Source organism: Salmo trutta, chromosome 26 (assembly GCF_901001165.1).
Source record: "Salmo trutta chromosome 26, fSalTru1.1, whole genome shotgun sequence".
Lineage (NCBI taxonomy): Eukaryota > Metazoa > Chordata > Actinopteri > Salmoniformes > Salmonidae > Salmo > Salmo trutta.
This window is the reverse complement of record NC_042982.1, coordinates 20695016-20718930: the sequence shown is the minus strand read 5'-3', so window position 1 is coordinate 20718930 and position 23915 is coordinate 20695016. Positions and strand designations below refer to the sequence as shown.

Below are 23915 nucleotides of genomic sequence, written 5' to 3'. Positions count from 1 at the left end.
GAAAGGTGTTATTTAGGGTTGTGTTCCCATTCCCCTTTAAAGGAATGGACTGGTGTGAAGAAAATATGGAGTGGGAGAATCAGAGAAAAGTCAGGGAGAGAGGTATACAAAAATGAAAGAGCGAGAGAGAGAGAGAGAGAGAGAGAGAGAGAGAGAGAGAGAGAGAGAGAGAGAGAGAGAGAGAGAGAGAGAGAGAGAGAGTACGTTGGAGCCAGGCCAAGTCCCTCTCCTCTTCCCACTGGGAGGTCTCAGTCTCTCCAGCTACCACTGATCACTATGGATCTCCTGGCAGTGCCTAGACACCGCTCACCTTGCCTAGAATCAACACACGCCACACTCAGTGTATTTCTCCTTGCATGCACACACAAACACACCGATGCGCACACATACAGATGCGCACACAAGGGTGCATGAATGCACATGCCAAGCATTCTCACACAAGCCCAAAAAACTAACCAAAATTGATTCCAAAAGTAAACAGTAAAGTTTTCAAAAGATTGATTTCATGCACTGAAGATAATTGCATGACCCCAAAAAAAGTTATATGCTGTGGATCAATGCAGTATGAAACAACATTAACCTGAAGAATGGCAGCACGCAACAACAAATCCATACAATTATTTCCATTGATGAAGCCAGGTAAACGGCTGCTGTCTCTGATACATTTGAAGGGTAAATCACATCACAGAACAGCTTTACACAGAGACATCAAACTGAAAAACATAATTGTACATTCTCCCGGCCCTCATACAGGGCCATTGGAGAAATCCCTCAGGCCTCATTATGTGTCTATTTTATTTATATTATGTGATGTGGAATCACATTACACTCCCACATTGGTCGCTGGCTGTCCTCTTGAAGGGCACTCATTCACTGTAAAGTGGATTGTTCATACAGTACTGTATCAATGCTGACATGGTGCTCCATTAAAAGTACCTATTCTAACGAGAACGATGGATGGCGGGACGGAGGAATGGAGATGGACTTGGTTATGTTTGTTCAAATCAAATGACTTGTCACATGCACCAAGTACAACAGGTGTAGACCTTACAGTGAAATGCCTACTTACAAGCCCTTAACCAACAATGCAGTTTTCAGAAAATACCTATAGTACACTTTTTTTTTAAGTAAGAGATAAGAACAAATAATTTAAGAGCAGCAACTAAATAACAATAGAGGGGCTATATACAGGAGGCACCGGTACATAGTCAATGTGCGGGGGCACCGGTGTCTTGGTAATTGAGGTAATATGTACATGTAGGTAGAGTTATTAAAGTGACTATGCAGGAAATAACAGAGTAGCAGCAGCGTAGAAGAGGGGGGGGCATGCAAATAGTCCGGGTTGCCATTGATTAGCTGTTCAGGAGTCTTATAACTTGGGGGTAGAAGCTGCTGTTGCAGTCAAGCCGAGTGTGCACATCACCCATTGATTACAAAACGAAGATAGATGCCATGTGTTTTTCTCTTCACTAACTGCTGGATCTGTCATGGCCAACTGAGCTGTTGCTTTACAAACCATAGACAGGTCAGAGACAGGCCCAGTGACAAGTGCGTCACACTCTGGTCCCGGTGAGGAGAGGTGTGACAGTGGCTGGACAGACAGGGTGCTGATGACTGAATCAGCCCAGAGCCTCACTGCACTGAGAGCCACTTTTTGTGTCCCAAATTGTACCCTATTTCTTTATAGTGCACTACTTTTGACCAGGGCACTATGTAGGAAATAGGGTGCCATTTAGGACGCAACCACTATGATGTCACTGCACTGTGGGGACCGAAGTGTCAGCCAAATATCCCCCAGGCCCAGCGTCTGTCTGTCTGTTAGCCTGACCAGGTCTGTGACACAGTTCGTGCTCTCATACAGCTCTTCTCCATTGTAGCATGTGTCGTGACTCTCAACTTGACGGTGAAGCATAGTCTCTTGAATCTAGATTAGGTATTGTAATGAGCTGTTTGGCCAACCTATTCCAGAATTGGTTGCAATTTTTTTTCTCCTGTCATAAGTGTAAACAATGCCAAAATGTTAATAAGGTTATCTGTCTACTGTCGGATCATGTTTTTTAGTGTGTGTGTGTGTGTGTGTGTGTGTTACTCAGCTCAACTGTCGGAACATGTTCTGGTGGTTCTCCACAGCCTCCAGTACTATTTTCTCAGGCAGGTCCATCTTCCAGCGCCACTCTGTGCCCACCGGGTTAGTGTGGTGTCTGTCGAGACAGATAGACAAGATCAGAAAGGACAGCTCTGTCTGTTCACACACATACACACACTGCCCCAGACCTGGCCTGTCTATCCCCAGTGGGGCTGGCTAAGTAACCAGACTGGTCTGGTGACCTCTTACGTCGGCCTGCCATGACCATTTTAGTCCCTCTCAGATCACCTAAAGGGCACAAGCTAACAGAAGTTTACACAATTTATTTTTAGACACTAGAGTTAAATAAAAGTACTGTAGGCACAAATGCAACAGGTGACAGTAAGTATGGAAAACTATAACGTGAGGAAATCCACACACATCAGGGGCTCTGTATTCCACCTCACAGTTCACTAGACTAGAGAACATTCAGTCTACCCATCAGTTCTGGTGCCCCCTGCTGCTGAAGGACAGTAAGACAATACCTATGTGTCTGACAAGGTTCTGTTGTTGCCAATCGTCCCAGATAGGGACCTCAACTCAGACGGGACTATCACTACTGACAGCACCCCATTCACCAGAGGTTTGAACTGGCAGAGACATTTTCACAAAGGAGTTTAATTATCTTCATATTTTCAAAGGTTAGCCTGGTTCCAGATCTGTTTGTCCAGTCTTACAATAGGAGTTTGGAAGACAGCACACACAGATCAGGGACCAGGCTATTTCGAAGGTAACTTGAGGAGAAATATCTGCCCCCTCCAGTCACAAGCAATGTCACATCACGTAATTCAGCTTCTAATCTATCTCCCTTTGATTAGCACGATCATTAATCACCCACATGTTAATCATTAGCTGCTTTGTTAGCGTTTGGTTAGCTAAGCGATAGCATGGCCATCAGTCAATGACGGGGTGAGGAGGGATACGAATATCTGGGGTTCTTTACTAAGTTCTGTATTCAGTCTGCCTATGACAATATTGTAATATGGTTCATTTTAAAATGATAGTTGGTAGAGCATGGTGTTTGCAACGCCAGCATGGTGTTTGCAACGCCAGGGTTGTGGGTTCGATTCCCAAGGGGGGCCAGTACAAAAAAAAAATATGCATGAAATGAAAATGAAATAAATGTATTCACTACTGTAAGTCACTCTGGATAAGAGCGTCTGCTAAATGACTAAAATGTAAGGCTATGGGTCATATGCTCTTTCGGACTTTCAGCAATGAACAAAAAGGGTCTAGGTGTGCTTAGCCATATTGTGAAATGTATGAGATGAGAATACAACTGCACTGGGCATATGAGAATAATGTAATTATTGCAATAAACTGGTACATGAACTATTCCAAAATCTCTAAATCAATCACATTGACAATGATCGTTCAGCTGCACCCACCTCCAGCTTGTTGGCATAGATGAGGCTGAGGGTGGACTCCATACACCTGTGGGACTCGATGCCATAAAAGGAGTGCTTGTAACAACCTCCTCTTCCTCTTAGCATGGACTGGTGGAAAGAAAAATACCTGTTATTTAGTTGTTCGAAGGTACATGTTTATAAATGTTAGATTACTCATATAAGGAAGAAATAATCTTATCCACTTTACCTTGGTCCAACGACAAATCTTGCCTCCTGAGTGACGTCCTATGAGTTTGTATCCTGTAGAAGAGAAAAGATATAAAACGGTCATGTCACACCCTGATCTGTTTAACCTGTCGTTGTGATTGTCTCCACCCCCCTCCAGGTGTCGCCTATCTTCCCCGTTATCCACTGTATATTTATACCTGTGTTCTGTTTGTCAGTTGCCAGTTTGTCAAGTCAACAAGTGGTTTTTGTCTCAGCTCCTGCTTTTCCCCAGTCTCTCTTTTTCTCGCCCTCCTGATTTTGACCCTTGCCTGTCTTATCTCTGAGCCCGCCCGCCTGACCACTTTGCCTGCCCCTGACTATGAGCCTGCCTGCCATCCTGTACCTTTTCCCCACCTCTGGATTACCGACCTCTGCCTAACCCCACCCTGAGCCTGCCTGGCGTCCTGTACCTTTCCCCCACTACTCTGGTTATTGACCCCTGCCTGCCTTGACCTGTCGTTTGCCTGCCCTGTTGCTGAAATAAACATTGTTACTCCGACACAGTCTGCATCTGGGTCTTACCTTCAAACCTGATTGTACGAACTGGCCATGACTGACCCAGCAGACCCGGGCCAGATGCGCGATGCCATCTCCTCCCAAGGAGCCACTATCGGGAGGCACGAGGAACTGCTTCAAGACTGTTGGAAAAGCATGCCTCATGAAGCTGGTTGAGAGAATGCCAAGAGTGTACAAAGCTGTCATCAAGGTAAAGGGGGGCTACTTGGAGGGGATCCAAACGTTGGCTGAACGCCATGACCAGGCATTGGACAGTTTGCTGGAACAATTCCGAGGGTTGTCTGGGAGGCAGGCTACCACGGTGCTAACCCCACAGCCCCACAGTAACCCAGCTGAGGGCCTGTGGCCTCTTTATCTTCTCGGGAGCCCCTCTACCTTCTCGGGAGCCCCTTTTACCCCATTGGCAGCGGAGAGTGCTTGAAACCAGGAAGCACTGTTCGTTACGTTCCTGCACGGCATCTCGGAGGAGGTCAAGGACAAGCTTGCTGCCCGGGAGTTACCTAAGGATCTCGATTCCCTCATCGCTTTGACCATCCGACTCGATGGGCGACTACGGGAACGACGGAGGGAGAGGATTTGACTTCGCTCGCACGTCCAGGGATTCCACCTTGCCTCCGAGTCATCCCGGAAGTCCCCGACTATCCGGGATGTAATAATTTGTATTTGTTTAACACTTTTTTGGTTACTATATGATTCCATATGTGTTATTTTATAGTTTTGACGTCTTCACTATTATTCTACAATGTAGAAAATAGTATAAATAAAGAAAAACCCTTGAATGAGTAGGTGTGTCCAAACTTTTGACTGGTACTGAAAGTGCTATCATTTCATTGTGTCTAGGAATTTATAGCCATCTATCTCCACGATTATGTCTGTTGAGAAATGTAAATATTAGTGATCAATATCAGAGAACGTTTTGTAATCTAGGTATAATTGCTACAAAAAAATGTATAGTCATCAATTGGAAAGCCTCATATCCTGTCACGCTCTGACCTAGGAGAGCTGTGTTTTCTGTGAGAGCTGTGTTTTCAGTGGTGTGGAGGCTGTGCTTTGGCAAAGTGGGTGGGGTTATATCCTACGTGTTTGGCCCTGTCCGGGGGTTTCATCGGATGGGGCCACAGTGTCTCCTGACCCCTCCTGTCTCAGCCTCCAGTATTTATGCTGCAGTAGTTTATGTGTCGGGGGGCTAGGGTCAGTCTGTCACATCTGGAGTATTTCTCTTGTCTTTTCCGGTGTCCTGTGTGAATTTAAATATGCTCTCTCTAATTCTCTCTTTCTTTCTTTCTCTCTCTCTCTCGGAGGACCTGAGCCCTAGGACCATGCCTCAGGACTACCTGGCCTGATGACTCCTTGCTGTCCCCAGTTCACCTGGCCGTGCTGCTGCTCCAGTTCCAACTGTTCTGCCTGCAGCTATGGAACCCTGACCTGTTCACAGGACGTGCTACCTGTCCCAGACCTGCTGTCCCAGACCTGCAGGAACCCTGACCTATTCACCGGACGTGCTACCTGTCCCAGACCTGCTGTTTTCAACTCTCTAGAGACAGCAGGAGCGGTAGAGATACTCTCAAAGATCAGCTATGAAAAAGCCAACTGACACTTACTCTTGTGTTACTGACTTGTTGCACCCTCGACAACTACTATGATTATTATTATTTGACCATGCTGGTCATTTATGAACATTTGAACATCTAGGCCATGTGCTGTTATAATCTCCACCCAGCACAGCCAGAAGAGGACTGGCCACCCCTCATAGCCTGGTTCATCTCTAGGTTTCTTCCTAGGTTTTGGCCTTTCTAGGGAGTTTTTCCTAGCCACTGTGCTTCTACACCTGCATTGCTTGCTGTTTGGGGTTTTAGGCTGGGTTTCTGTACAGCACTTTGAGATATCAGCTGATGTAAGAAGGGCTATATAAATACATTTGATTTGATTTGATTTTCTCTGTTTAGCTAGGCCAGGGTGTAATAGGTGGGTGGGCATTCTATGTTTTGTTTTCTATGTTTTGGCCAGGTATGGTTTCCAATCAGAGGCAGGTGTCTATTGTTGTCTCTGATTGGAAACCATACTTAGGCAGCCTGTTTTTCCTTTTGTTTTTTGTGGGTAGTTGTTTTCCGTTTAGTTGTGAGTACTTGACGGAGCTGTCTGCTGTCATTTTTGTATAATTTGTAAGTGTTCATTCTTCATTAAACTCAAGATGAACATATTCCACGCTGCACCTTGGTCTACTCATTTTGACGCTTGTGACATATCCACCCGCAATAACTAACTGGGGGACTGAACTACAGTATCTAGCTACATCCCATTAGACTCTATATATTATCAAATCAAATATAAACTAGACATACTGGACAAAAGTTGGAATCTTAGGGTGTTTTCACATATAGTCCTCTTTAATATAACAAATCTCAGTCCTCTTTAAAATGAACTCTGGGGTAAAAAAAATTACAAAAAATACTCAGTTCGCTTTGTATTCACACTGCCCTTGCCTTTGAATGAGGACTCAACTCTTTTGCCAGATCACTTCACATTTTTTGAGGTCTAAGTCCTCTTTGCATTCACATTGCTATGTTAAGAAAGGTACCAAGATATTTTTCCAACATTCACTCAATGCACTCTGGGTAAAAGTCTCTCCTTCCAGTTCTCTGCTGCCAATGACTGGAACGAACTACAAAAATCTCTGAAACTGGAAACACTTATCTCCCTCACTAGCTTTAAGCACCAGCTGTCAGAGCAGCTCACAGATCACTGCACCTGTACATAACCCATCTATAATTTAGCCCAAACTACTACCTCTTCCCCTACTGTATTTATTTATTTTATTTATTTTGCTCCTTTGCACCATATTATTTATATTTTAACTTTGAACTTTCTTCAAACTACAAATCTACCATTCCAGTGTTTTTCTTGCTATACTTTATTTACTTTGCCACCATGGCATTTTTTTGCCTTTACCTCCCTTATCTCACATCATTTGCTCACATTGTATATAGTCTTATTTTTTTCTACTGTATTATTGACTGTATGTTGTTTACTCCATGTGTAACTCTGTGTTGTTGTATGTTGTCGAACTGCTTTGCTTTATCTTGGCCAGGTCGCAATTGTAAATGAGAACTTGTTCTCAACTTGCCTACCTGGTTAAATAAAGGTGAAATAAATAAATAAATAAAAAAGTACAGAACAAGCCATTCCATCAGAACGTGCTATCAGACAGCTAATAGATTGCATTTTCTTTAAAGATGAGACAATCATTGTAATGCGAAGATAATATTAACATGTAAATATTATTGGTAACATATTAAATGCCAGTAGAATAACTGCAGAATAAATAATGTAGGCCTAATTGAAAATTGTATAGGCTACTGCCCCTTTAGGAGCTAGATTAGATTTTGTACATATGTTGTGATTCTCACCAAATATGTTGTCTTCTCACACTATTTAAACCCCACTGTCACGACTTCCACCGAGGGTGGTTCCTCTTCCTGTTCGGGCGGTGCTCGGCGTCGCCGGCCTACTAGCTGTCACCGATCCATTTTTCTTTTTCCGTTTGTTTTGTATTTGGTTTTTTCACACCTGGTTTCATTTGCTTTAATTTCTGTGTGTATATTTTACCCCTGTTGTCTGCTGAGGTTTGTCTCAGGTTGCTCGTTGAGGTTGTGCCTCAGTTTATTTCACGTATATACCGATCGTGTATAAGTTTGAGGAGCGTTGTTTTTTCATACTTCTGTGAGTAACTGTATTCTCTTTTTGTCGTGGGCATTGTTATTGGTATTGTACCTGCCTTTTTGTTGTGGACTTGCCTATTAAAAGACGCTCCTTGGACATCTCTGCTCTCCTGCGCTTGACTCCTTCACCTACCTCATAATCAAGACCTAACACCCACAATCGAATAAACAGTTTATGAAGCTCTCTTAGCCTATTGATTAACATAATGCAAACAAATAAATCTGGACCTCGTGTCAGTACAAAACTCCACACATATTTGGCATTTCTGTGCATCCTTGACGATCGCTAATCAATATGCAAAAACAGCACATGTTTTTTCCACGAACAGGCACATCATCAACTTCTCTCTCCAATGTGAAGGGGTTAAGGCAGGGGAAACGGTGTTGCAGTAGTCTAGTGTGAGGTGTGGGAATAATGACAAGCAAACCTGCGGAGCTTTGTGTTCACATGCCCGGTTCAGTTCGGGGACTTTTTTGAGGGGTCCGAGTTAGAAAATAAAGGGGACAGCACTGTGTTCACAAAAGTTGTCTGAAAGGGACCAAGTGTGAAAACACCCTTAGAGAATATGCTGTATAGTGGGTGTTTTGTTTTTGAGTTGTTTCTATTTGTGAATGTCAGTTTGTTTTGGATTGATTCTTTTGCCTTCGTGTTTTTCTTTGCGTATCCCTCTGTGAGAATGAATGTATGTATGTGGATGTGTGTGGGGGGAGAAGGGAGGGAGATGTATATTGACACTGTGTGAGATTACATTTGACTGAGTTCTGTAGAAAAACAATTAAAAACAAATTGTCCCAACAACAACAATGTGTAGATTGCAACTTGTGCAATGTTACATGGTAACAACATAGTAATACTGATTGCATAACGCATGAGAAGGCACTAGACCATTTGCCAATAGCATTAAAAAAAAGTATGATGTGTGATTTCCCAAGAGCAAAGCCCACACATTCAAATTTGCAACATAACGTCAAAAGGTGTTGAGGCTGAGTGTGATATAAGTATACATGATGATGAAGGGTTGTCTACACCAGCTGTGGATTGGACTACTCCTTTACAGAGTTTCAAGCTCTGACAGCCCCTTCTCTGAAGTCAGCCCCATCAAACATAATACTTTTATTTGTCTCTTTTAAATCATCGTGATACATGCCAGTGCTTTTATATCAAGGGTTCTTCATAGGTATTCAAGGGGGGCCTTCCCATCTATGCATTTCAAAAGACACAGCATTTATGAGAAGTTCTATTTCAGTCCTGTGTGTGAGGTAAAACAGCATGATATAGACGCCATGAGAGAGGAAAAAACGCATGACATTTCAGGTGTTGAAATGTTGAGTGCTCATAATGGCTGCATTGACAGGTCATCTTTCATCCTAGTAGGATACCCAGTGTGCTTTGGTTACTGTGCAGCTAACTATAGCCTTGCCCACCTTGGAAATAAGTCAGCCATCTTGTGTCAGATTTATGTTCTTCAAAAGTGAGTAATTATTGATCTCACTGTTCTCAGGACTGGTGTCCTCCTGTTATTGGATAGGTTAAAGCCTGGTGTAATTGAGCTATGCTGTAAAATAAAGTAAATAAAATGTAACTCAGTCTATTGCACTGCTAGCAAAGGCCCAACGATATGATGCACGATGGGGGATTAAGATGCATTTACCCAAACACTGGGGGGCTATCGATCCAGGACGCCTCCTTTACACCCACAGGAAATCCATTGTACCACGCACACAGTCAGAAACACACACACACACACTAAATCATGTTCTTACCCACAATCCCCCTGAGCACAGGCTAACTACTGTTTATTACTTGTTTGTCGACCCATGTGGGGTAAATTCGGAGGTGTCGGGAGCTGGGGCTGTTGTTCCAACTCAGATACATTACAATTCTGCTGAAGACTGGCTGGTGCTGGATGCAGCACAGAGAAGAGAACAAGGCCTAGTGGGAGTTAGTGTTGAATATAATCTGAGGGCCCTTTCCCTTCCGGTGTTCATTAGGTAAAAACCTACACTTCAAATGCCTCAACTGCATTTTATGTCTGTATGCACAGAGAGAGAACGAGCGATGGGGAGGTAGACGGGAGGTAGGCTTTGCTCCTCTCCCTCTCAGTGGATCTGATTAACTGTACCCATCTATTTGGAGAAGCTCATGTGAACACCAGGCCAGCCTCAGAGAGAGATGACCTCCAAACCTGCGCTTCTGTACAGCTTATAGCCACCCACTCCAACTGCAGTCATCCCCCTTTCACACTGTATTAATCTCCCACGGCTACATGAAAGTAATCAGGCAGTCACCAGTCTACCCGTAAAACAAGAGTAACCCATATCCTTACAATTGAGATGTGAAGGTGGAGGTACACTATATTGTCCATTTTGTTGGGTTCTAGTTTGAAATAACTGCTATGCTAGAAGTTAATGGTTACATGTATGAGGAATGTATGTGGTGGGGTCAATGAAGGGTGGATAGGAAGTATGGCTCTAGAAAGTTACTAAGTAAGGGAAGAGGCAATCACATTGTTGCGGTCACTGATAAGGTTGGATAGCTGTGGATTAAATCAAATCAAACTTTATTTGTCACATGCGCCGAATACAACAAGTGTAGACTTTACGGTGAAATGCTTACTTACAAGTCCTTAACCAACAGTGCAGTTCAAGAAGAGTTAAGAAAATATTTACCAAGTAGACTAAAATAAAAGGTAACTCGATAAGAATAACAATAACGAGGCTATATACAGGAGGCACCTAGTAGTGTGGGCCGAGGTCAGCTCAGATGAAGAGAGATGGAACAGTTTTATTACACAACTTCCTGCCTAGCAACAAAGATGCAGTGTTTAGAGGTGCAAGGAGGGTATAAAGGAGGGTATAAATACTTGTGCTGGTGGAAACATGTCTTTGCACTTTCAGCTGATTGACCTAGTGGGTGAACGAACTTGATTTGAGATTTGACTAGTTGTTCGTTAGTTTTTTACTCTGTTTATTTAGAACCTAACAGTTTCAGCAAAATAAAATGTTTTCACTTTCCACAGAATTCAAAGAGACACTGGGATCTTCCTCCCTTATCAATAATGCTGGGTTCTCTAGGGAACCCAGCAGGCCAGCGCTACACTATCAATACACACAATACACAGGACAGGACATGAACTGAGCTGAGTTTCTCAATCTCTTTCCCCTACTCAGTCCTGTCCGAGAGCTCCTCTACAGACCTGAAATGAATAATACATTTTACATCGACAAATACCAAACTTTTCACTCATTACGGCTCAAGTTTTAGGCTAATACTGATGAAATATTGACAAAATCTGTAAAGAAAAGAACTCAAATAAAAATGTTGGCTCTGTTGACACAAAACTTCAATTTGTTTCTCTCGATGTGCTGACACCTTAAGCCTTCACTACATTATGTTCTTAGAGGCAGAGAAGTCTCCTTTCCAAATGAGGTAGGACTCTTTAGCTAACATTCACAGAGTGTACAAAACATTAGGAACACCTTCCTAATATTGAATTGTGCCCCCTTTATGCCCTCAGAACAGCCTCAATTCCTTGGGGCATGGACTACAAGGTGTCGAAAGCGTTCCACAGGGATGCTGGCCCATGTTGACTCCAATGCTTCCCACAGCTGTGTCAAGTTGGCTGAATATTTTGGGTGGTGGACGATTCTTGATACACACAGGAAACAGCGTTGCAGTTCTTGACACACTCAAACCTGTGCGCCTGGCACCTACAATCATATACCGGTCAAATGCACTTCAATATTTTGTCTTTCCCATTCACCCTCTGAATGGCACACATACACAATCCATGTCTTGATTGTCTCAAGGCTGAAAAATCCTTCTATAACCAGTCTCCTCCCCTTCATCTACACTGAGTGAAGTGGATTTAACAAGTAACAATAAGGGATCATAGTTGGTCAGTCTGTCATGGAAAGAGCAGGTGTTTTGTACACTCAGTGTATGTACAGCATATATACAATATATACAGTACCAGTCAAAAGTATGGGCACACCTACTCATTTAAGGGTTTTTCTTTATTTTGACTATTTTCTACATTGCAGAATAATAGTGAAGACATCAAAACTATGAAATAACACATATGGAATCATATAGTAAGCAGAGTTCCCACATTTGCTGAGCACTTGTTGGCTCATCCCAAACCATCTCAATTGAGTTGAGGTCGGGTGATTGTGGAGGCCAGGTTATCTGATGCAGTACTCCATCACTCTCCTTCTTGGTCAAATAGCCCTTAAACAGCCTGGAGGTGTGTTGGGTCATTGTCCTGTTGAAAAACAAATGATAGTCCCACTAAGCGCAAACCAGATGGGATGGCGGATCACTCCAGAATGCTGTGGTAGCCATGCTGGTTAAGTGTGCCTTGAGTTCTAAATAAATCAGACAGTGTCACCAGTAATGCACCCTCACAAGATCATACCTCCTCCTCCATGCTTCACAGTGGGAACCACACATGCGGAGATCATCCGTTCACCTACTCTGCATCTCACAAAGAGCTAGCGGTTGGAACCAAGAATGTCAAATTTGGACTCATCAGACCAAAGGACAGATTTCCACCGGTCTTATGTCCATTGCTCGTGTTTCTTGGACCAAGCAAGTCTCTTCTTATTATTGGTGTCCTTTAGCAGTGGTTCCTTTGCAGCAATTCGACCATGAAGGCCTGATTCACGCAGTCGCCTCTGAACAGTTGATGTTGTGATGTGTCTGTTACTTGAACTCTGTGAAGCATTTATTTGGGCTACAATCTGAGGTGCAGTTAACTCAAATGAACTTATCCTCTGCAACAGTGGTAACTGGCGTTGAGAGCCAGTTTAATCATAGCGCTTGATTGTTTTTGCAACTGCACTTGATGAAACTTTTAAAAAGTTTTTAATATTTTTGATTGACTGACCTTCATGTCTTAAAATAATGATGGATTTTCGTTTCTCTTCGCTTATTTGAGGTCTTCTTGCCATAATATGGAGTTGGTCTTTTACCAAATAGGGCTATCTTCTGTATACCACCCTTACCATGTCACAACACAACTGATTGGCTAAAAACCATTTAGAAGGAAAGAAATTCCACAAATTAACAAGGCACACCTGTTAATTGAAATGCATTCCAGGTGACTACCTAATGAAGCTGATTGAGAGAATGCCAAGAGTGTGCAAAGCTGTCATCAAGGAAAAGAGTGGCTACTTTAAAGAATTTCAAATATAAAATGTATTTTGATTTGTTTAACACTTTTTTGGTTACTACCTGATTCCATGTGTTATTTCATAGATTGGATGTCTTCAGTATTAGTCTACAATGTAGAATAGTACAAATAAAAGAAAACCCTTTGAATGAGTAGGTCACCCCAACACACAATACCCCATAAAGACAAAGCAAAAACGTAAAAATACATTTTAAAAATAACCTGAAATACCACATTTACGTAAGTATTCAGACCCTTTACTCAGTACTTCGTTGAAGCACCTTGGGCAGTGATTACAGCCTTGAGTCTTCTTGGGTATGACGCTACAAGCTTGGCACACCTGTATTTGGGAAGTTTCTCCCATTCTTCTCTGCAGATCCACTCAAGCTCTGACACGTTGGATGGGGTAGCGTCGCTGCAGAGTTTTTTTGAGGTCTCTCCAGAGATGTTCAATCGGGTTTAAGTCTGGGCTCTGGCTGGGCCACTCAAGGACATTCAGAAACTTGTCCCGAAGCCACTCCTGCATTGTCTTAGAAGTGTGCTTAGGGTCATTGTACTGTTGGAAGGTGAACTGTCATCCCCAGTCTGACATCCTGAGTGCTCTGGAGCAGGTTTTCATCAAGCATCTCTATGTACTTTGATCCGTTCATCTTTCCCTTGATCCTGAATAGTCTCCCAGTCACTGCCGCTGAAAAACATCCTCAAAACATGATGCTGCCACCACCATGCCTCATCGTAGGGATGGTGCCAGGTTTCCTCCAGACGCTTGACATTCAGGCCAAAGAATTCAATCTTGGTTTCATCAGACCAGAGAATCTTGTTTCTCATGGTCTGAGTCCTTTAGCTGCTTTTTGGTAAACTCTAAGTGGGCTATCAGGTGCCTTTTACTAAGGAGTGCTGCAGAGATGTTTGTCCTTCTGGGAGACCCTTCCAGAAGGACAAACATCTCCACAGAGGAACTCTGGGAGCTCTGTCAGAGTGACTATCAGGTTCTTGGACACCTTCCTGATCAAGGCCCTTCTCCCCCGATTGCTCAGTTTGCGCGGGCGGCCAGCTCTAGGAAGAGTCTTGGTGGTTCCAAACTTCTTCCATTTAAGAATGATGGAGGCCACTGTGTTCTTCGGGACCTTCAATGTTGCAGACATTTTTTTGGTACCCATCCCCAGATCTGTGCATCAACACAATCCTGTCTCTGAGCTCTACAGACAATTCCTTCGACCTCATGGCTTGGTTTTTACTCTGACAGGCACTGTCAACTGTGGGACCTTATACAAATCATGTCCAATCAATTGCATTTACCAAATGTGGACTCCAATCAAGTTGTAGAAACATCTCAAGGATGGTCAATGGAAACAGGATGCACCTGAGCTCAATTTCGAGACTCATAGCAAAGGGTCTGAAAACTTTTTGAAATAAGGTATGTTTTTTTTTTTATTATACATTTGCAAAGCCACCTTTGGTGGTCACATCAGATACTGACTGATTTTCTGATCCACCCCCTTACTTTTTTTTAAAGGTTTGGATAGTCGCATATTCATACCTTAAAAAAATATCAGATGCATATCTGTATTCCCAGTCATGTGTGCGTGTGTGTATATATATATATATACACACACATGACTGGGAATATATAGATATTTTTGAGCAGTATGTATGTATGTATGTATGTATGTATGTATGTATGTATGTATGTATGTATATATATATATATATACACACACACACACACACACACACACACACACACACACACGACTGGGAATACAGATATGCATCTGATATTTTTTTAAGGTTTGAATATGCGACTATCTAAACCTAAAAAAAGGAAGGGGGTGGATTAGAAAATCAGTCAGTATCTGATGTGACCACCATTTGCCTCATGCAGCGCACGCGGCACATCTCCTTCGCATAGAGTTGATCAGGCTGTTGAGTGTGGCCTATGGAATGTTATCACACTCCTCTTCAATGACTGTGCAAAGTTGCTGGATATTGGCGGGAAATGGAACACGTTGACGTACACGTCGATCCAGAGCATCCAAAACATGCTCAATGGGTGACATGTCTGTTGAGTATGCAGCCCATAAAAGAACTGGTCCATTTTCCGCTTCCAGGAATTATTTACAGATCCTTGCGACATGGGGCAGTGCATTATGATGCTGAAACATGAGGTTATGGCCTCAGGATCTCTTTATGGTATCTCTGTGCATTCAAATTGACATCGATAAAATGCAATTGTATTCATTGTCCGTAGCTTATGCCTGCTCATAGCATAACTCCACTGCCACCATGGGGCACTCTGTTCACAACATTGACATTAGCAAACCGATCGCCCACACCACGCCATACACATGGCCGGTTGGACGTACTGACAAATTCTCTAAAATGACATTGCAGGTGGCTTATGGTAGAGAAATTAACATTAAATTCTCTGGCAACAACTTTGGTGGACATTCTTGCAATCAGCATGCCTATTGCACACTCACTCCAAACTTGAGACATCTGTGGCATTGTGCTGTGTGACTGAACTGCACATTTTAGAGTGGCCTTTTATTGTCCCTAGCATGAGGTAAACCTGTATAAAGATCATGCTGTTTAATGAGATTCTTGATATGCCACACCTGTCAGTTGAATGGATTATCTTTGCAAAGGAGAAATGCTCACTAAGAGGAATGTAAACAAATTTGTGCACAAAATTTGAGATAAAAAGCTTTTTGTGCACATGGAACATTTCTGGGATATTTTATTTCAGCTCATGAAACGTAGGACCAACTTTATATGTTGCGTTTATATTTTTGTTCAGTTGAGGAATGGTTTAAGATTCTGAAACTCAAACATTTTAGAAAAAGGCTCAGTGCCGTTATCCTCGCTAGGTATTGAACAGTACTGAAAACAGGGGTGTCCATAATTTTGATCCCTACCTTTTTGAGAGGAAAAATGTATTACTTTTTAAACAAAATCTCTTTCTATGAGCAATTGTATTAGTGTAAAATATTATAATTTCCCAAATTTTTTAGAATACAATATAGCTCAGTATTTCATTATTTATTTTATACAATAATTTATCAAGGGTGTCAATAATTTCAGACACCACTATATGTGAATATATGTACAGTTGAAGTCGGAAGTTTACATACACTTAGGTTGGAGTCATTAAAACTCATTTTTCCACCACTCCACAAATGTCTTGTTAACAAACTAAAGTTTTGGCAAGTCGGTTAAGACATCTACTTTGTGCATGACACAAGTAATTTTTCCAACAATTATTTACAGGCAGATTATTTCACTTATAATTCACTGTATCACAATTCCAGTGGGTCAGAAGTTTACATACGCTAAGTTGACTGTGCCTTTAAACAGCTTGGAAAATTCCAGAAATTGATGTCATGGCTTTAGAAGCTTCTGATAGGCTAATTTACATAATGTGAGTCAATTGGAGGTGTACCTGTGGATGTATTTCAAGGCCTACCTTCAAACTCAGTGCCTCTTTGCTTGACATTATGGGAAGATCACAAGAAATCAGCCAATACCTTAGAAAATAAATTGTAGACCTCCACAAGTCTGGTTCATCCTTGGGAGCAATTTCCAAACACCTGAAGGTACCACGTTCATCTGTACAAATAATAGTACGCAAGTATATATACTATGGGACCAAACAGCCGTCATACCGCTCAGGAAGGAGACGCGTTCTGTCTCCCAGAAATTAACGTACAGTATTTTGGTGCCAAAAGTGCAAATCAATCCCAGAACAACAGCAAAGGACCTTGTGAAGATGCTGGAGGAAACAGGTACAAAAGTATCTATATCCACAGTAAAACCAGTCCTATATCGACATAACCTGAAAGGCCGCTCAGCAAGGAAGAAGCCACTGCTCCAAAACCGCCATAAAAAAGCCAGACTACGGTTTGCAACTGCACATGGGGACAAAGATCGTACTTTTTGGAGAGATGTCCTCTGGTCTGATGAAACAAAAATAGAACTGTTTGGCCTTAATGACCATCGTTATGTTTGGAGGAATATGGGGGAGGTTTGCAAGCTGAAGAACACTATCCCAACCGTAAAGCACGGGGGTGGCAGCATCATGTTGTGGGGGTGCTTTGCTGCAGGAGGGACTGGTGCACTTCACAAAATAGATGGCATCATGAGGGAGGAAAATGATATGGATATATTGAAGCAACATCTCAAGACATCAGTCAGGAAGTTAAAGCTTGGTTGCAAATGGTTCTTCCAAATGGACAATGACCCCAAGCATACTTTCAAAGTTGTGGCAAAATGGCTTAAAGACAACAAAGTCAAGGTATTGGAGTGGCCATCACAAAGCCCTGACCTCAATCCTATAGAAAATGTGTGGGCAGAACTGAAAAAGCGTGTGCGAGCAAGGAGGCCTACAAACCTGACTCAGTTACACCAGCTCTGTCAGGAGGAATGGGCCAAAATTCACCCAACTTATTGTGGGAAGCTTGTGGAAGGCTACCCGAAACGTTTGACCAAAGTTAAAAAATTTAAAGGCAATGCTACCAAATACTAATTGAGTGTATGTAAACTTCTGACCCACTGGGAATGTGATGAAAGAAATAAAAGCTGAAATAAATCATTCTCTCTACTATTATTCTGACCTTGCACATTCTTAAAATAAAGTGGCGATCCTAACTGACCTAAGACAGGGAATTTTTACTACGATTAAATGTCAGGAATTGTGAAAAACTGAGTTTAAATGTAATTGGCTACGGTGCATGTAAACCTCTGACTTCAACTGTATGTCTATGGGTTAAATAGTAGTGTTCATTACTCATGCTCAGGCAGCATGTTGACAAGCAGTAAGCTAGTACGTTGTAAGAGGGGATGAACTACTGTAACAGGTATGTCAGTCTACAATACCTTACTACTATATTCTACATGACCATAGAATGATATTGCTCAATGCCATCCCAAATACTGTACTGCAAACCAAATGCAGGTGAAAAAGGAAGTCTTCCTAACTAAGACTTCTGAAAGCACAAAAGTATTTTTCTGCTGAGCAGAGGCAACCAACCAGTGGATTGATTAGCATGTTCTAGGCATTAGAGCTCTTTTACAAATGCAGGAAGGAAATCTATAAATCTATTACACCAACCATATTGATGCTCACCACTATGTTGAGGACCACGAGTCAAGGCTATAGCAGTGGGGAGAGGAGAAGAGAGTGAAGTCTCCGGAGACGACGGCGGCAGGAGCAGCAGCAATGGAGAGAAGGAAGAGAGGGTAATTGGAACGGGCTGCATCATTAAACCGCGTTAGGCAACACACACTCTCTGCATAGCAACACACACACACTCTCCCTACACACACTCCATTCTGGCCCGTTCCTCACCCCGTTAGACAACACACACACACACACACACACACACAGTACCTCCCCACCCTATGAATCCTTTATTTTTCTTCTAGTGAATTATCCGTTTTTTTCCTCAGTGTCTCCGTAGACACAAAGGTTAAGGACATGCTGCTCTGAAGCATCTGGTGCTGTGGGTCTGTTTCAGAGCAGATTATCGAAGCTGGATAATTTATCCACCGCACAGATACACTTTTGTACCCAAGTGGCATGTATTAATGGAACTATAGGACCAACGATGGTACATCAGTTACTGATGCCATCTGTTTTGCAAAGTCCTAAAGAGAATGTTTTATAAAACCTGGCTAGAAGTAACGTTCCACCATGTAAATTATAAGTGCATGCATACCTGGGCACTTCAGTGCGGTAAAAAGAAGTGCAACCACAATTCCATAATATTTCTCTAATGCCTCCAGTGTTACATTACCTTGACTATATTTCTGTAGTGATTATGGTGTGCACTGCAGGTCTGCTCCTTACCTTGCTTAGTCAGGGTCTCCCTCAGGGCAACAGTGATCAACTCTCCCTTCTCCTCCTTTTCCTCAGCCTTCATCATTCCGTTCAGCCTGGACAGCTTCACAATCTGTCCATCCTCCTGGCTCTGCTCTCTCTTCTCTGCAGCAAAACACAAACAACTCTGGGTTAGTTTCTGTTTGCCCCAACACAGCCCTGGGTTAGTTTTTGTTTGCCCACAAAGTCTGGGTTAGTTTTTGTTTGGTCAAACAAAACTCTGGGTTAGTTTATGTTTGCCCCATAGCAGGGCATTGAAAAGGTGTTTTATTGACATAAACGTAACTACTCTCACACTGACCTTCAATAACAATTGGACAACAATATATTTTCTTTCACCCATGACAGTGATTTGATAAGGGCTTGTAAAAACAACACTCTTGGATCATTAAAGGAATAGTTCAAGTTCACCCAAATTACTACACACCATGTAAGCAGTCAATGGACAAGTTATGACAGGCCTCTATGATTTGGTGTTATGTCCCTGTCACTGTTTTCAAATTGCTTACATTTTGGATTTTGTGGCACCAATTCCATTCAAGTCATGGATGGTACCGATACTAGCATTTTTTGCACATTATGTCCAAATCATCTGAAAGTATGAAACATTTATTGGGAAGCTTTTAACAAAGTCACTTATTGATGATTTGAACATGATGCGCAGAAAATGCTAATATCGGTACCATAACTTCAATGGGATTTGACTCTAAATACTAAAATGTTAGTATTTAGAGTCAGTGCCAGACTAAACCAAAACTAACAAACTAAACCAAAGCATGGGTTACTGTCAAACCTTCTCCATATACTGCTTACATGGTAAGGAAACCAATATGTAACTTTGTCATTTGGGTGAACTATACCTTTAAACACTACAACTCTGATCACAAAAAGCAAATTTCAATACATCAGTGAGACATCAGTGAGACATGTATTCCATTATGTCAATTGTCTCAGGTCAAACCACAGACAGCAGTGGGAACATGATGTCTTTAAAACCAGTATTTACAAATAATGCACCAGACATATTATTTATAGACCAAATGACGTGTGATGTCACGTCACTGTGTGTGACCATATGGGCGTCATCTCTGAATAGGCTAGGATTAGACTGGTCCCTGATCTGTTTGTGCATGACAACAACCATAGCCATTGACAATGCGGCACTAAACAGAACTAGGCCCAGAATGGGGTGAGATAAGTTTGGCAAATGTGATGATGCCCAATCTGAGGCATCATCAACCGTCTTGGCCTTGCTAATTGCTCTATGCCCGACAGGGTTGTCCATGAGGCTATGAGTCACTGAGCGCCACTGATATTACAGCTGTAAATCTCACCACCGGAACAATGATGACAAAAGGGGGGCTGCTTTAGGACATTGCTCTACCAATCACACAGACATGAATCATGCCCCTCAGTAACACACTGCAATGCTGACAGTGGCGATATTGATTCAATTAATGTACAGTACAGAATAGAAGGTCTTCAGGGCTGTTAGCTTGTCTGCTGCTACAGGGAAAAATCAATAGAACAAAAAGTACCACAATGGCAAAACAAAAGGGTAGATTGATTCCAAACAACAGTAGGCAGACAATTACTTCAAACACCTGTTGAATTTTGTGATGCAATATGTCTCCAACAGATGGATAACTCTTCAAAGGGGAGGGAACAGAATTTTTGCCAAGCAAATTAAGGCATTTGATAATTGCTAGGGTATTTCAAGCAAAGTTGAAGCACTTCATCTCAAATAAAATAACTCCCAAATTCAGTCTTTGATTTTTGACTGGACTGTGAAGATCAAGGGTTAAGTGATTTTATCTGAAGTGTCATGACTTCTTGGATGACAATGGACACTCACAGAGTCATATACTGTAGATCTCTATATGACTGAATGCCCATGGAGCAGTGACTTTTCCCCAGCCTCGCTTTGCAGCTACTAGCAATGACAGACAGACAGGAAGACAGATTCCCACCTTGATCAACCAAGCTGATGTTGACACTCATCTTGTTGATTGACAGATTAGCTACTCGCTACTGTAGCCAAAACATATGAGAAAGTCTAGCTTTCAAAGGGAAATCCCTGCAGTCAATCAATCAATTAAGCAGAGCTCATCAATCAAAACTTAACTCTGTTAAATGACCAAGCACAACCACACCACCGTTGGGCCCCAGGGGTAGAAGGCCTCTCCAGTACCTGACTCAGTGCTACCGCTCTGGGCTCTTTAAGACAGGTACAGCTCCCTCCCCCCAGCCAATCTGCCAGACTGGTGAAGTAAATTACACTGCATAGGAGAGAGGCATACCATACAGTACACCATGTAAATACACCACGCTTCTAGGAACTCGCTGTTTAACAACACCGACGCAAGATGAATGAAGTCCTGATGGAAAGTTTCCCTGAATGTATGAATAGGTATTACAGAGTCATGTTCTCAGACGCCATGATGATCGACAACTGGCCTTGGAGAGTAGCCATGTTTATCGGTCCAACCAAATGACTTGTATTGGGTACTGCTGCCACTGCCCAGAGCTGACTACAGGGAACTATATGTCATCTTCTCAGAGTAACAGGGCTCTTCAGGAGCTAGATATCTCCGGGCTGATATAGTCTGTCAGCAGTTGTGGACGTGTTCGTGTGTGAAAGTGGAGAGAGTGGATAGTGTGTGTTTGCATTCAAGAGTGCATACATTGGGCTCAGGGCTAATGCTGTTCTCAGACAGGTGACGTCTCACACCAGGGACTGTCTGCCTGCAGCAGGTTCACAGCACAGCTCCAAACACTGGTCCTGATTATTAGCTGAACTTCAAGTTTTTTTTAAACTTTATAAAAGCACAGCTGTACACAAGAGCAAGCTGTACACAAATCGGATATGAATGATGATTATATCCGACCAGACTGTACACAAATTATGAATAAAATAAGGACATACAAAGCTGATTTACTCTTTGACAGATTTCATTGTGGTGAGCAAGCAAATTAAAATATGATCAAATACAACAAAAAATACTAAACAACCTTAACAAAACCTAGTGACCTTTCCAAGAGATGTTTGTCTTTTTGTATAATGTTTTAGGAATGACAGTCACAAGGACCATAGGGTTTGCAGAAATCCTGCTTGGAAGGCCCAGATTTCCTGCAATTCTTCAACCAGGATTTCTGGAAGATTTATGAATTTGTGGAAAGTAAATCAACTTTGTTAGGCCTAACAATAACACAAAAAAAATGAGAAAAAAAATGATTCTAACCAGAAAAATGTCCATATCTTAATAATCGTCCCCGGTTTTTCAGAACCGGGTCCTGGAAGATTTTGTATACACCAATAACAAAACTCAAGCCTTTTTCTGCATTTCTTTGCAATTAATGCGACTGGATTTGTTCTTATCAGACAGTGCACTTACTCATGTATTGACTAGAGCCAGTGACCCAAACATCCCATAGTCTCTCTCTAAATGCAGGCCAAGTCCATGTTCTCAAAACAAAACAAAACACCACAACAGCCTGGTTCAGCACAGCCTCAGTGGTGTTGAGTCTCAAAACAATGCCTGTGTATCCGAAAGTATCAACAGTCTAGCTCTGGCTGGCATCTGTCTGGGTTCGAGGGGCTGTACAGAGAACACTGTCTGTCTCTGTCTGCTTATCGCCTCCTAGGCCGTGCAGTACTTTAGCTTACTGCTGGGGTAGCTGACTAAAGTTTGAGGCTCTGAGCCCAGCCAGCAGCTATCTGTCAGCTCTATCTGCTCTCTACAGCTGGGTTTATGCTGCAGAGAGAGGGGTGGCAATGCATGTGTTTGTGTGTGTGTGTGTGTGTGAGTGAATGTGAAGCATGTCCTCAGTCAGACAAGCCATGTTCAGCCATGCTTAGCGAGGAACTCCATCCCTGGCAGAGGGGGGCTTTTGTCGTAGGATAGAATGAATAAGTAACCCCTCACACGTGTCAGACAGTCCTCCCACATCCTCCTCCACCATGTAAAGGGATTACTGTACTGTGCCCTGTGTCGTGTAAAAATAGCTCAATGTAAAACAGTTGTTTATACTTTGGCTAAAACCTAGCTTTTATATTAGTTTATTTAGCTATACAAACAAGGTTAAACTGCTCTCCTCTGAGAACAAGCCATCTCGACCAGCTAACAGCTAATTATGCTAGCTAGCTAAATCAAGGGCAAGAGAAGGTGTGAGAGACATCCACATGAGTTCAGCCTTCTCAGTGCAATTACTGAACTGGAAAAATGTTCATGCGGTGAGAAAATGTTACAACATGAGGTCACAATCGGAACACAATAAGAATGATTGGGAATTATTTCACGCTGGGAAGAATTTTTCCTCTGGCAAATACTTTGTAGCAAGTTTAGGATACTGCTCTTCAACACCTCATCCCTTGACTTATTAGACCATGTCTAGGCCTGTCAGTATGGTGTAGGAGATGGTCGCCCTCTTGCTAGCTCCCAGCCAACTTTGCAGTCTTTTGTGTATTTTAGTGTTTCACTTTATTTACTCAGAAAGTTTTTTGTATTATATCCTATGACCGACAAGCACTTCTGGACATCAGATTGGAGGTGACTACTGTTACAATTCTGTGTGGGTTGTTAATTAGATTTGTTCCAACGTTTCTTGATTTGTTATTGTCATTTGTTTTGCATTGTTAGGAGCAAGTAACATTAGCATTTCGCTGCAACTGCTATAACATCTGCTAAACTGTGTATGCGACCAATAAACTGGGATTCGACTTTCTAAAAGATATACAACATCAATCTATCAGTGCTGCAATCTGGAGTGTCAGTGTGAGCACTATATACTGTATCCCTGTAGTTCTGTATGGTCCAAACATGTGCCCACTGCCTTGCATGTCCCTGTGTGATGCTCACAGACACAGTGTAACTGCTGCTGTCCCTC

The 23915-nt window shown here is 42.4% G+C and overlaps 1 pseudogene; it reads right to left on the bottom strand.

Annotated features, from left to right (window-relative positions):
- Positions 1-23915, bottom strand: part of LOC115162829 (S-adenosyl-L-methionine-dependent tRNA 4-demethylwyosine synthase-like) — a 77332-nt pseudogene that overhangs the window by 32326 nt on the left and 21091 nt on the right.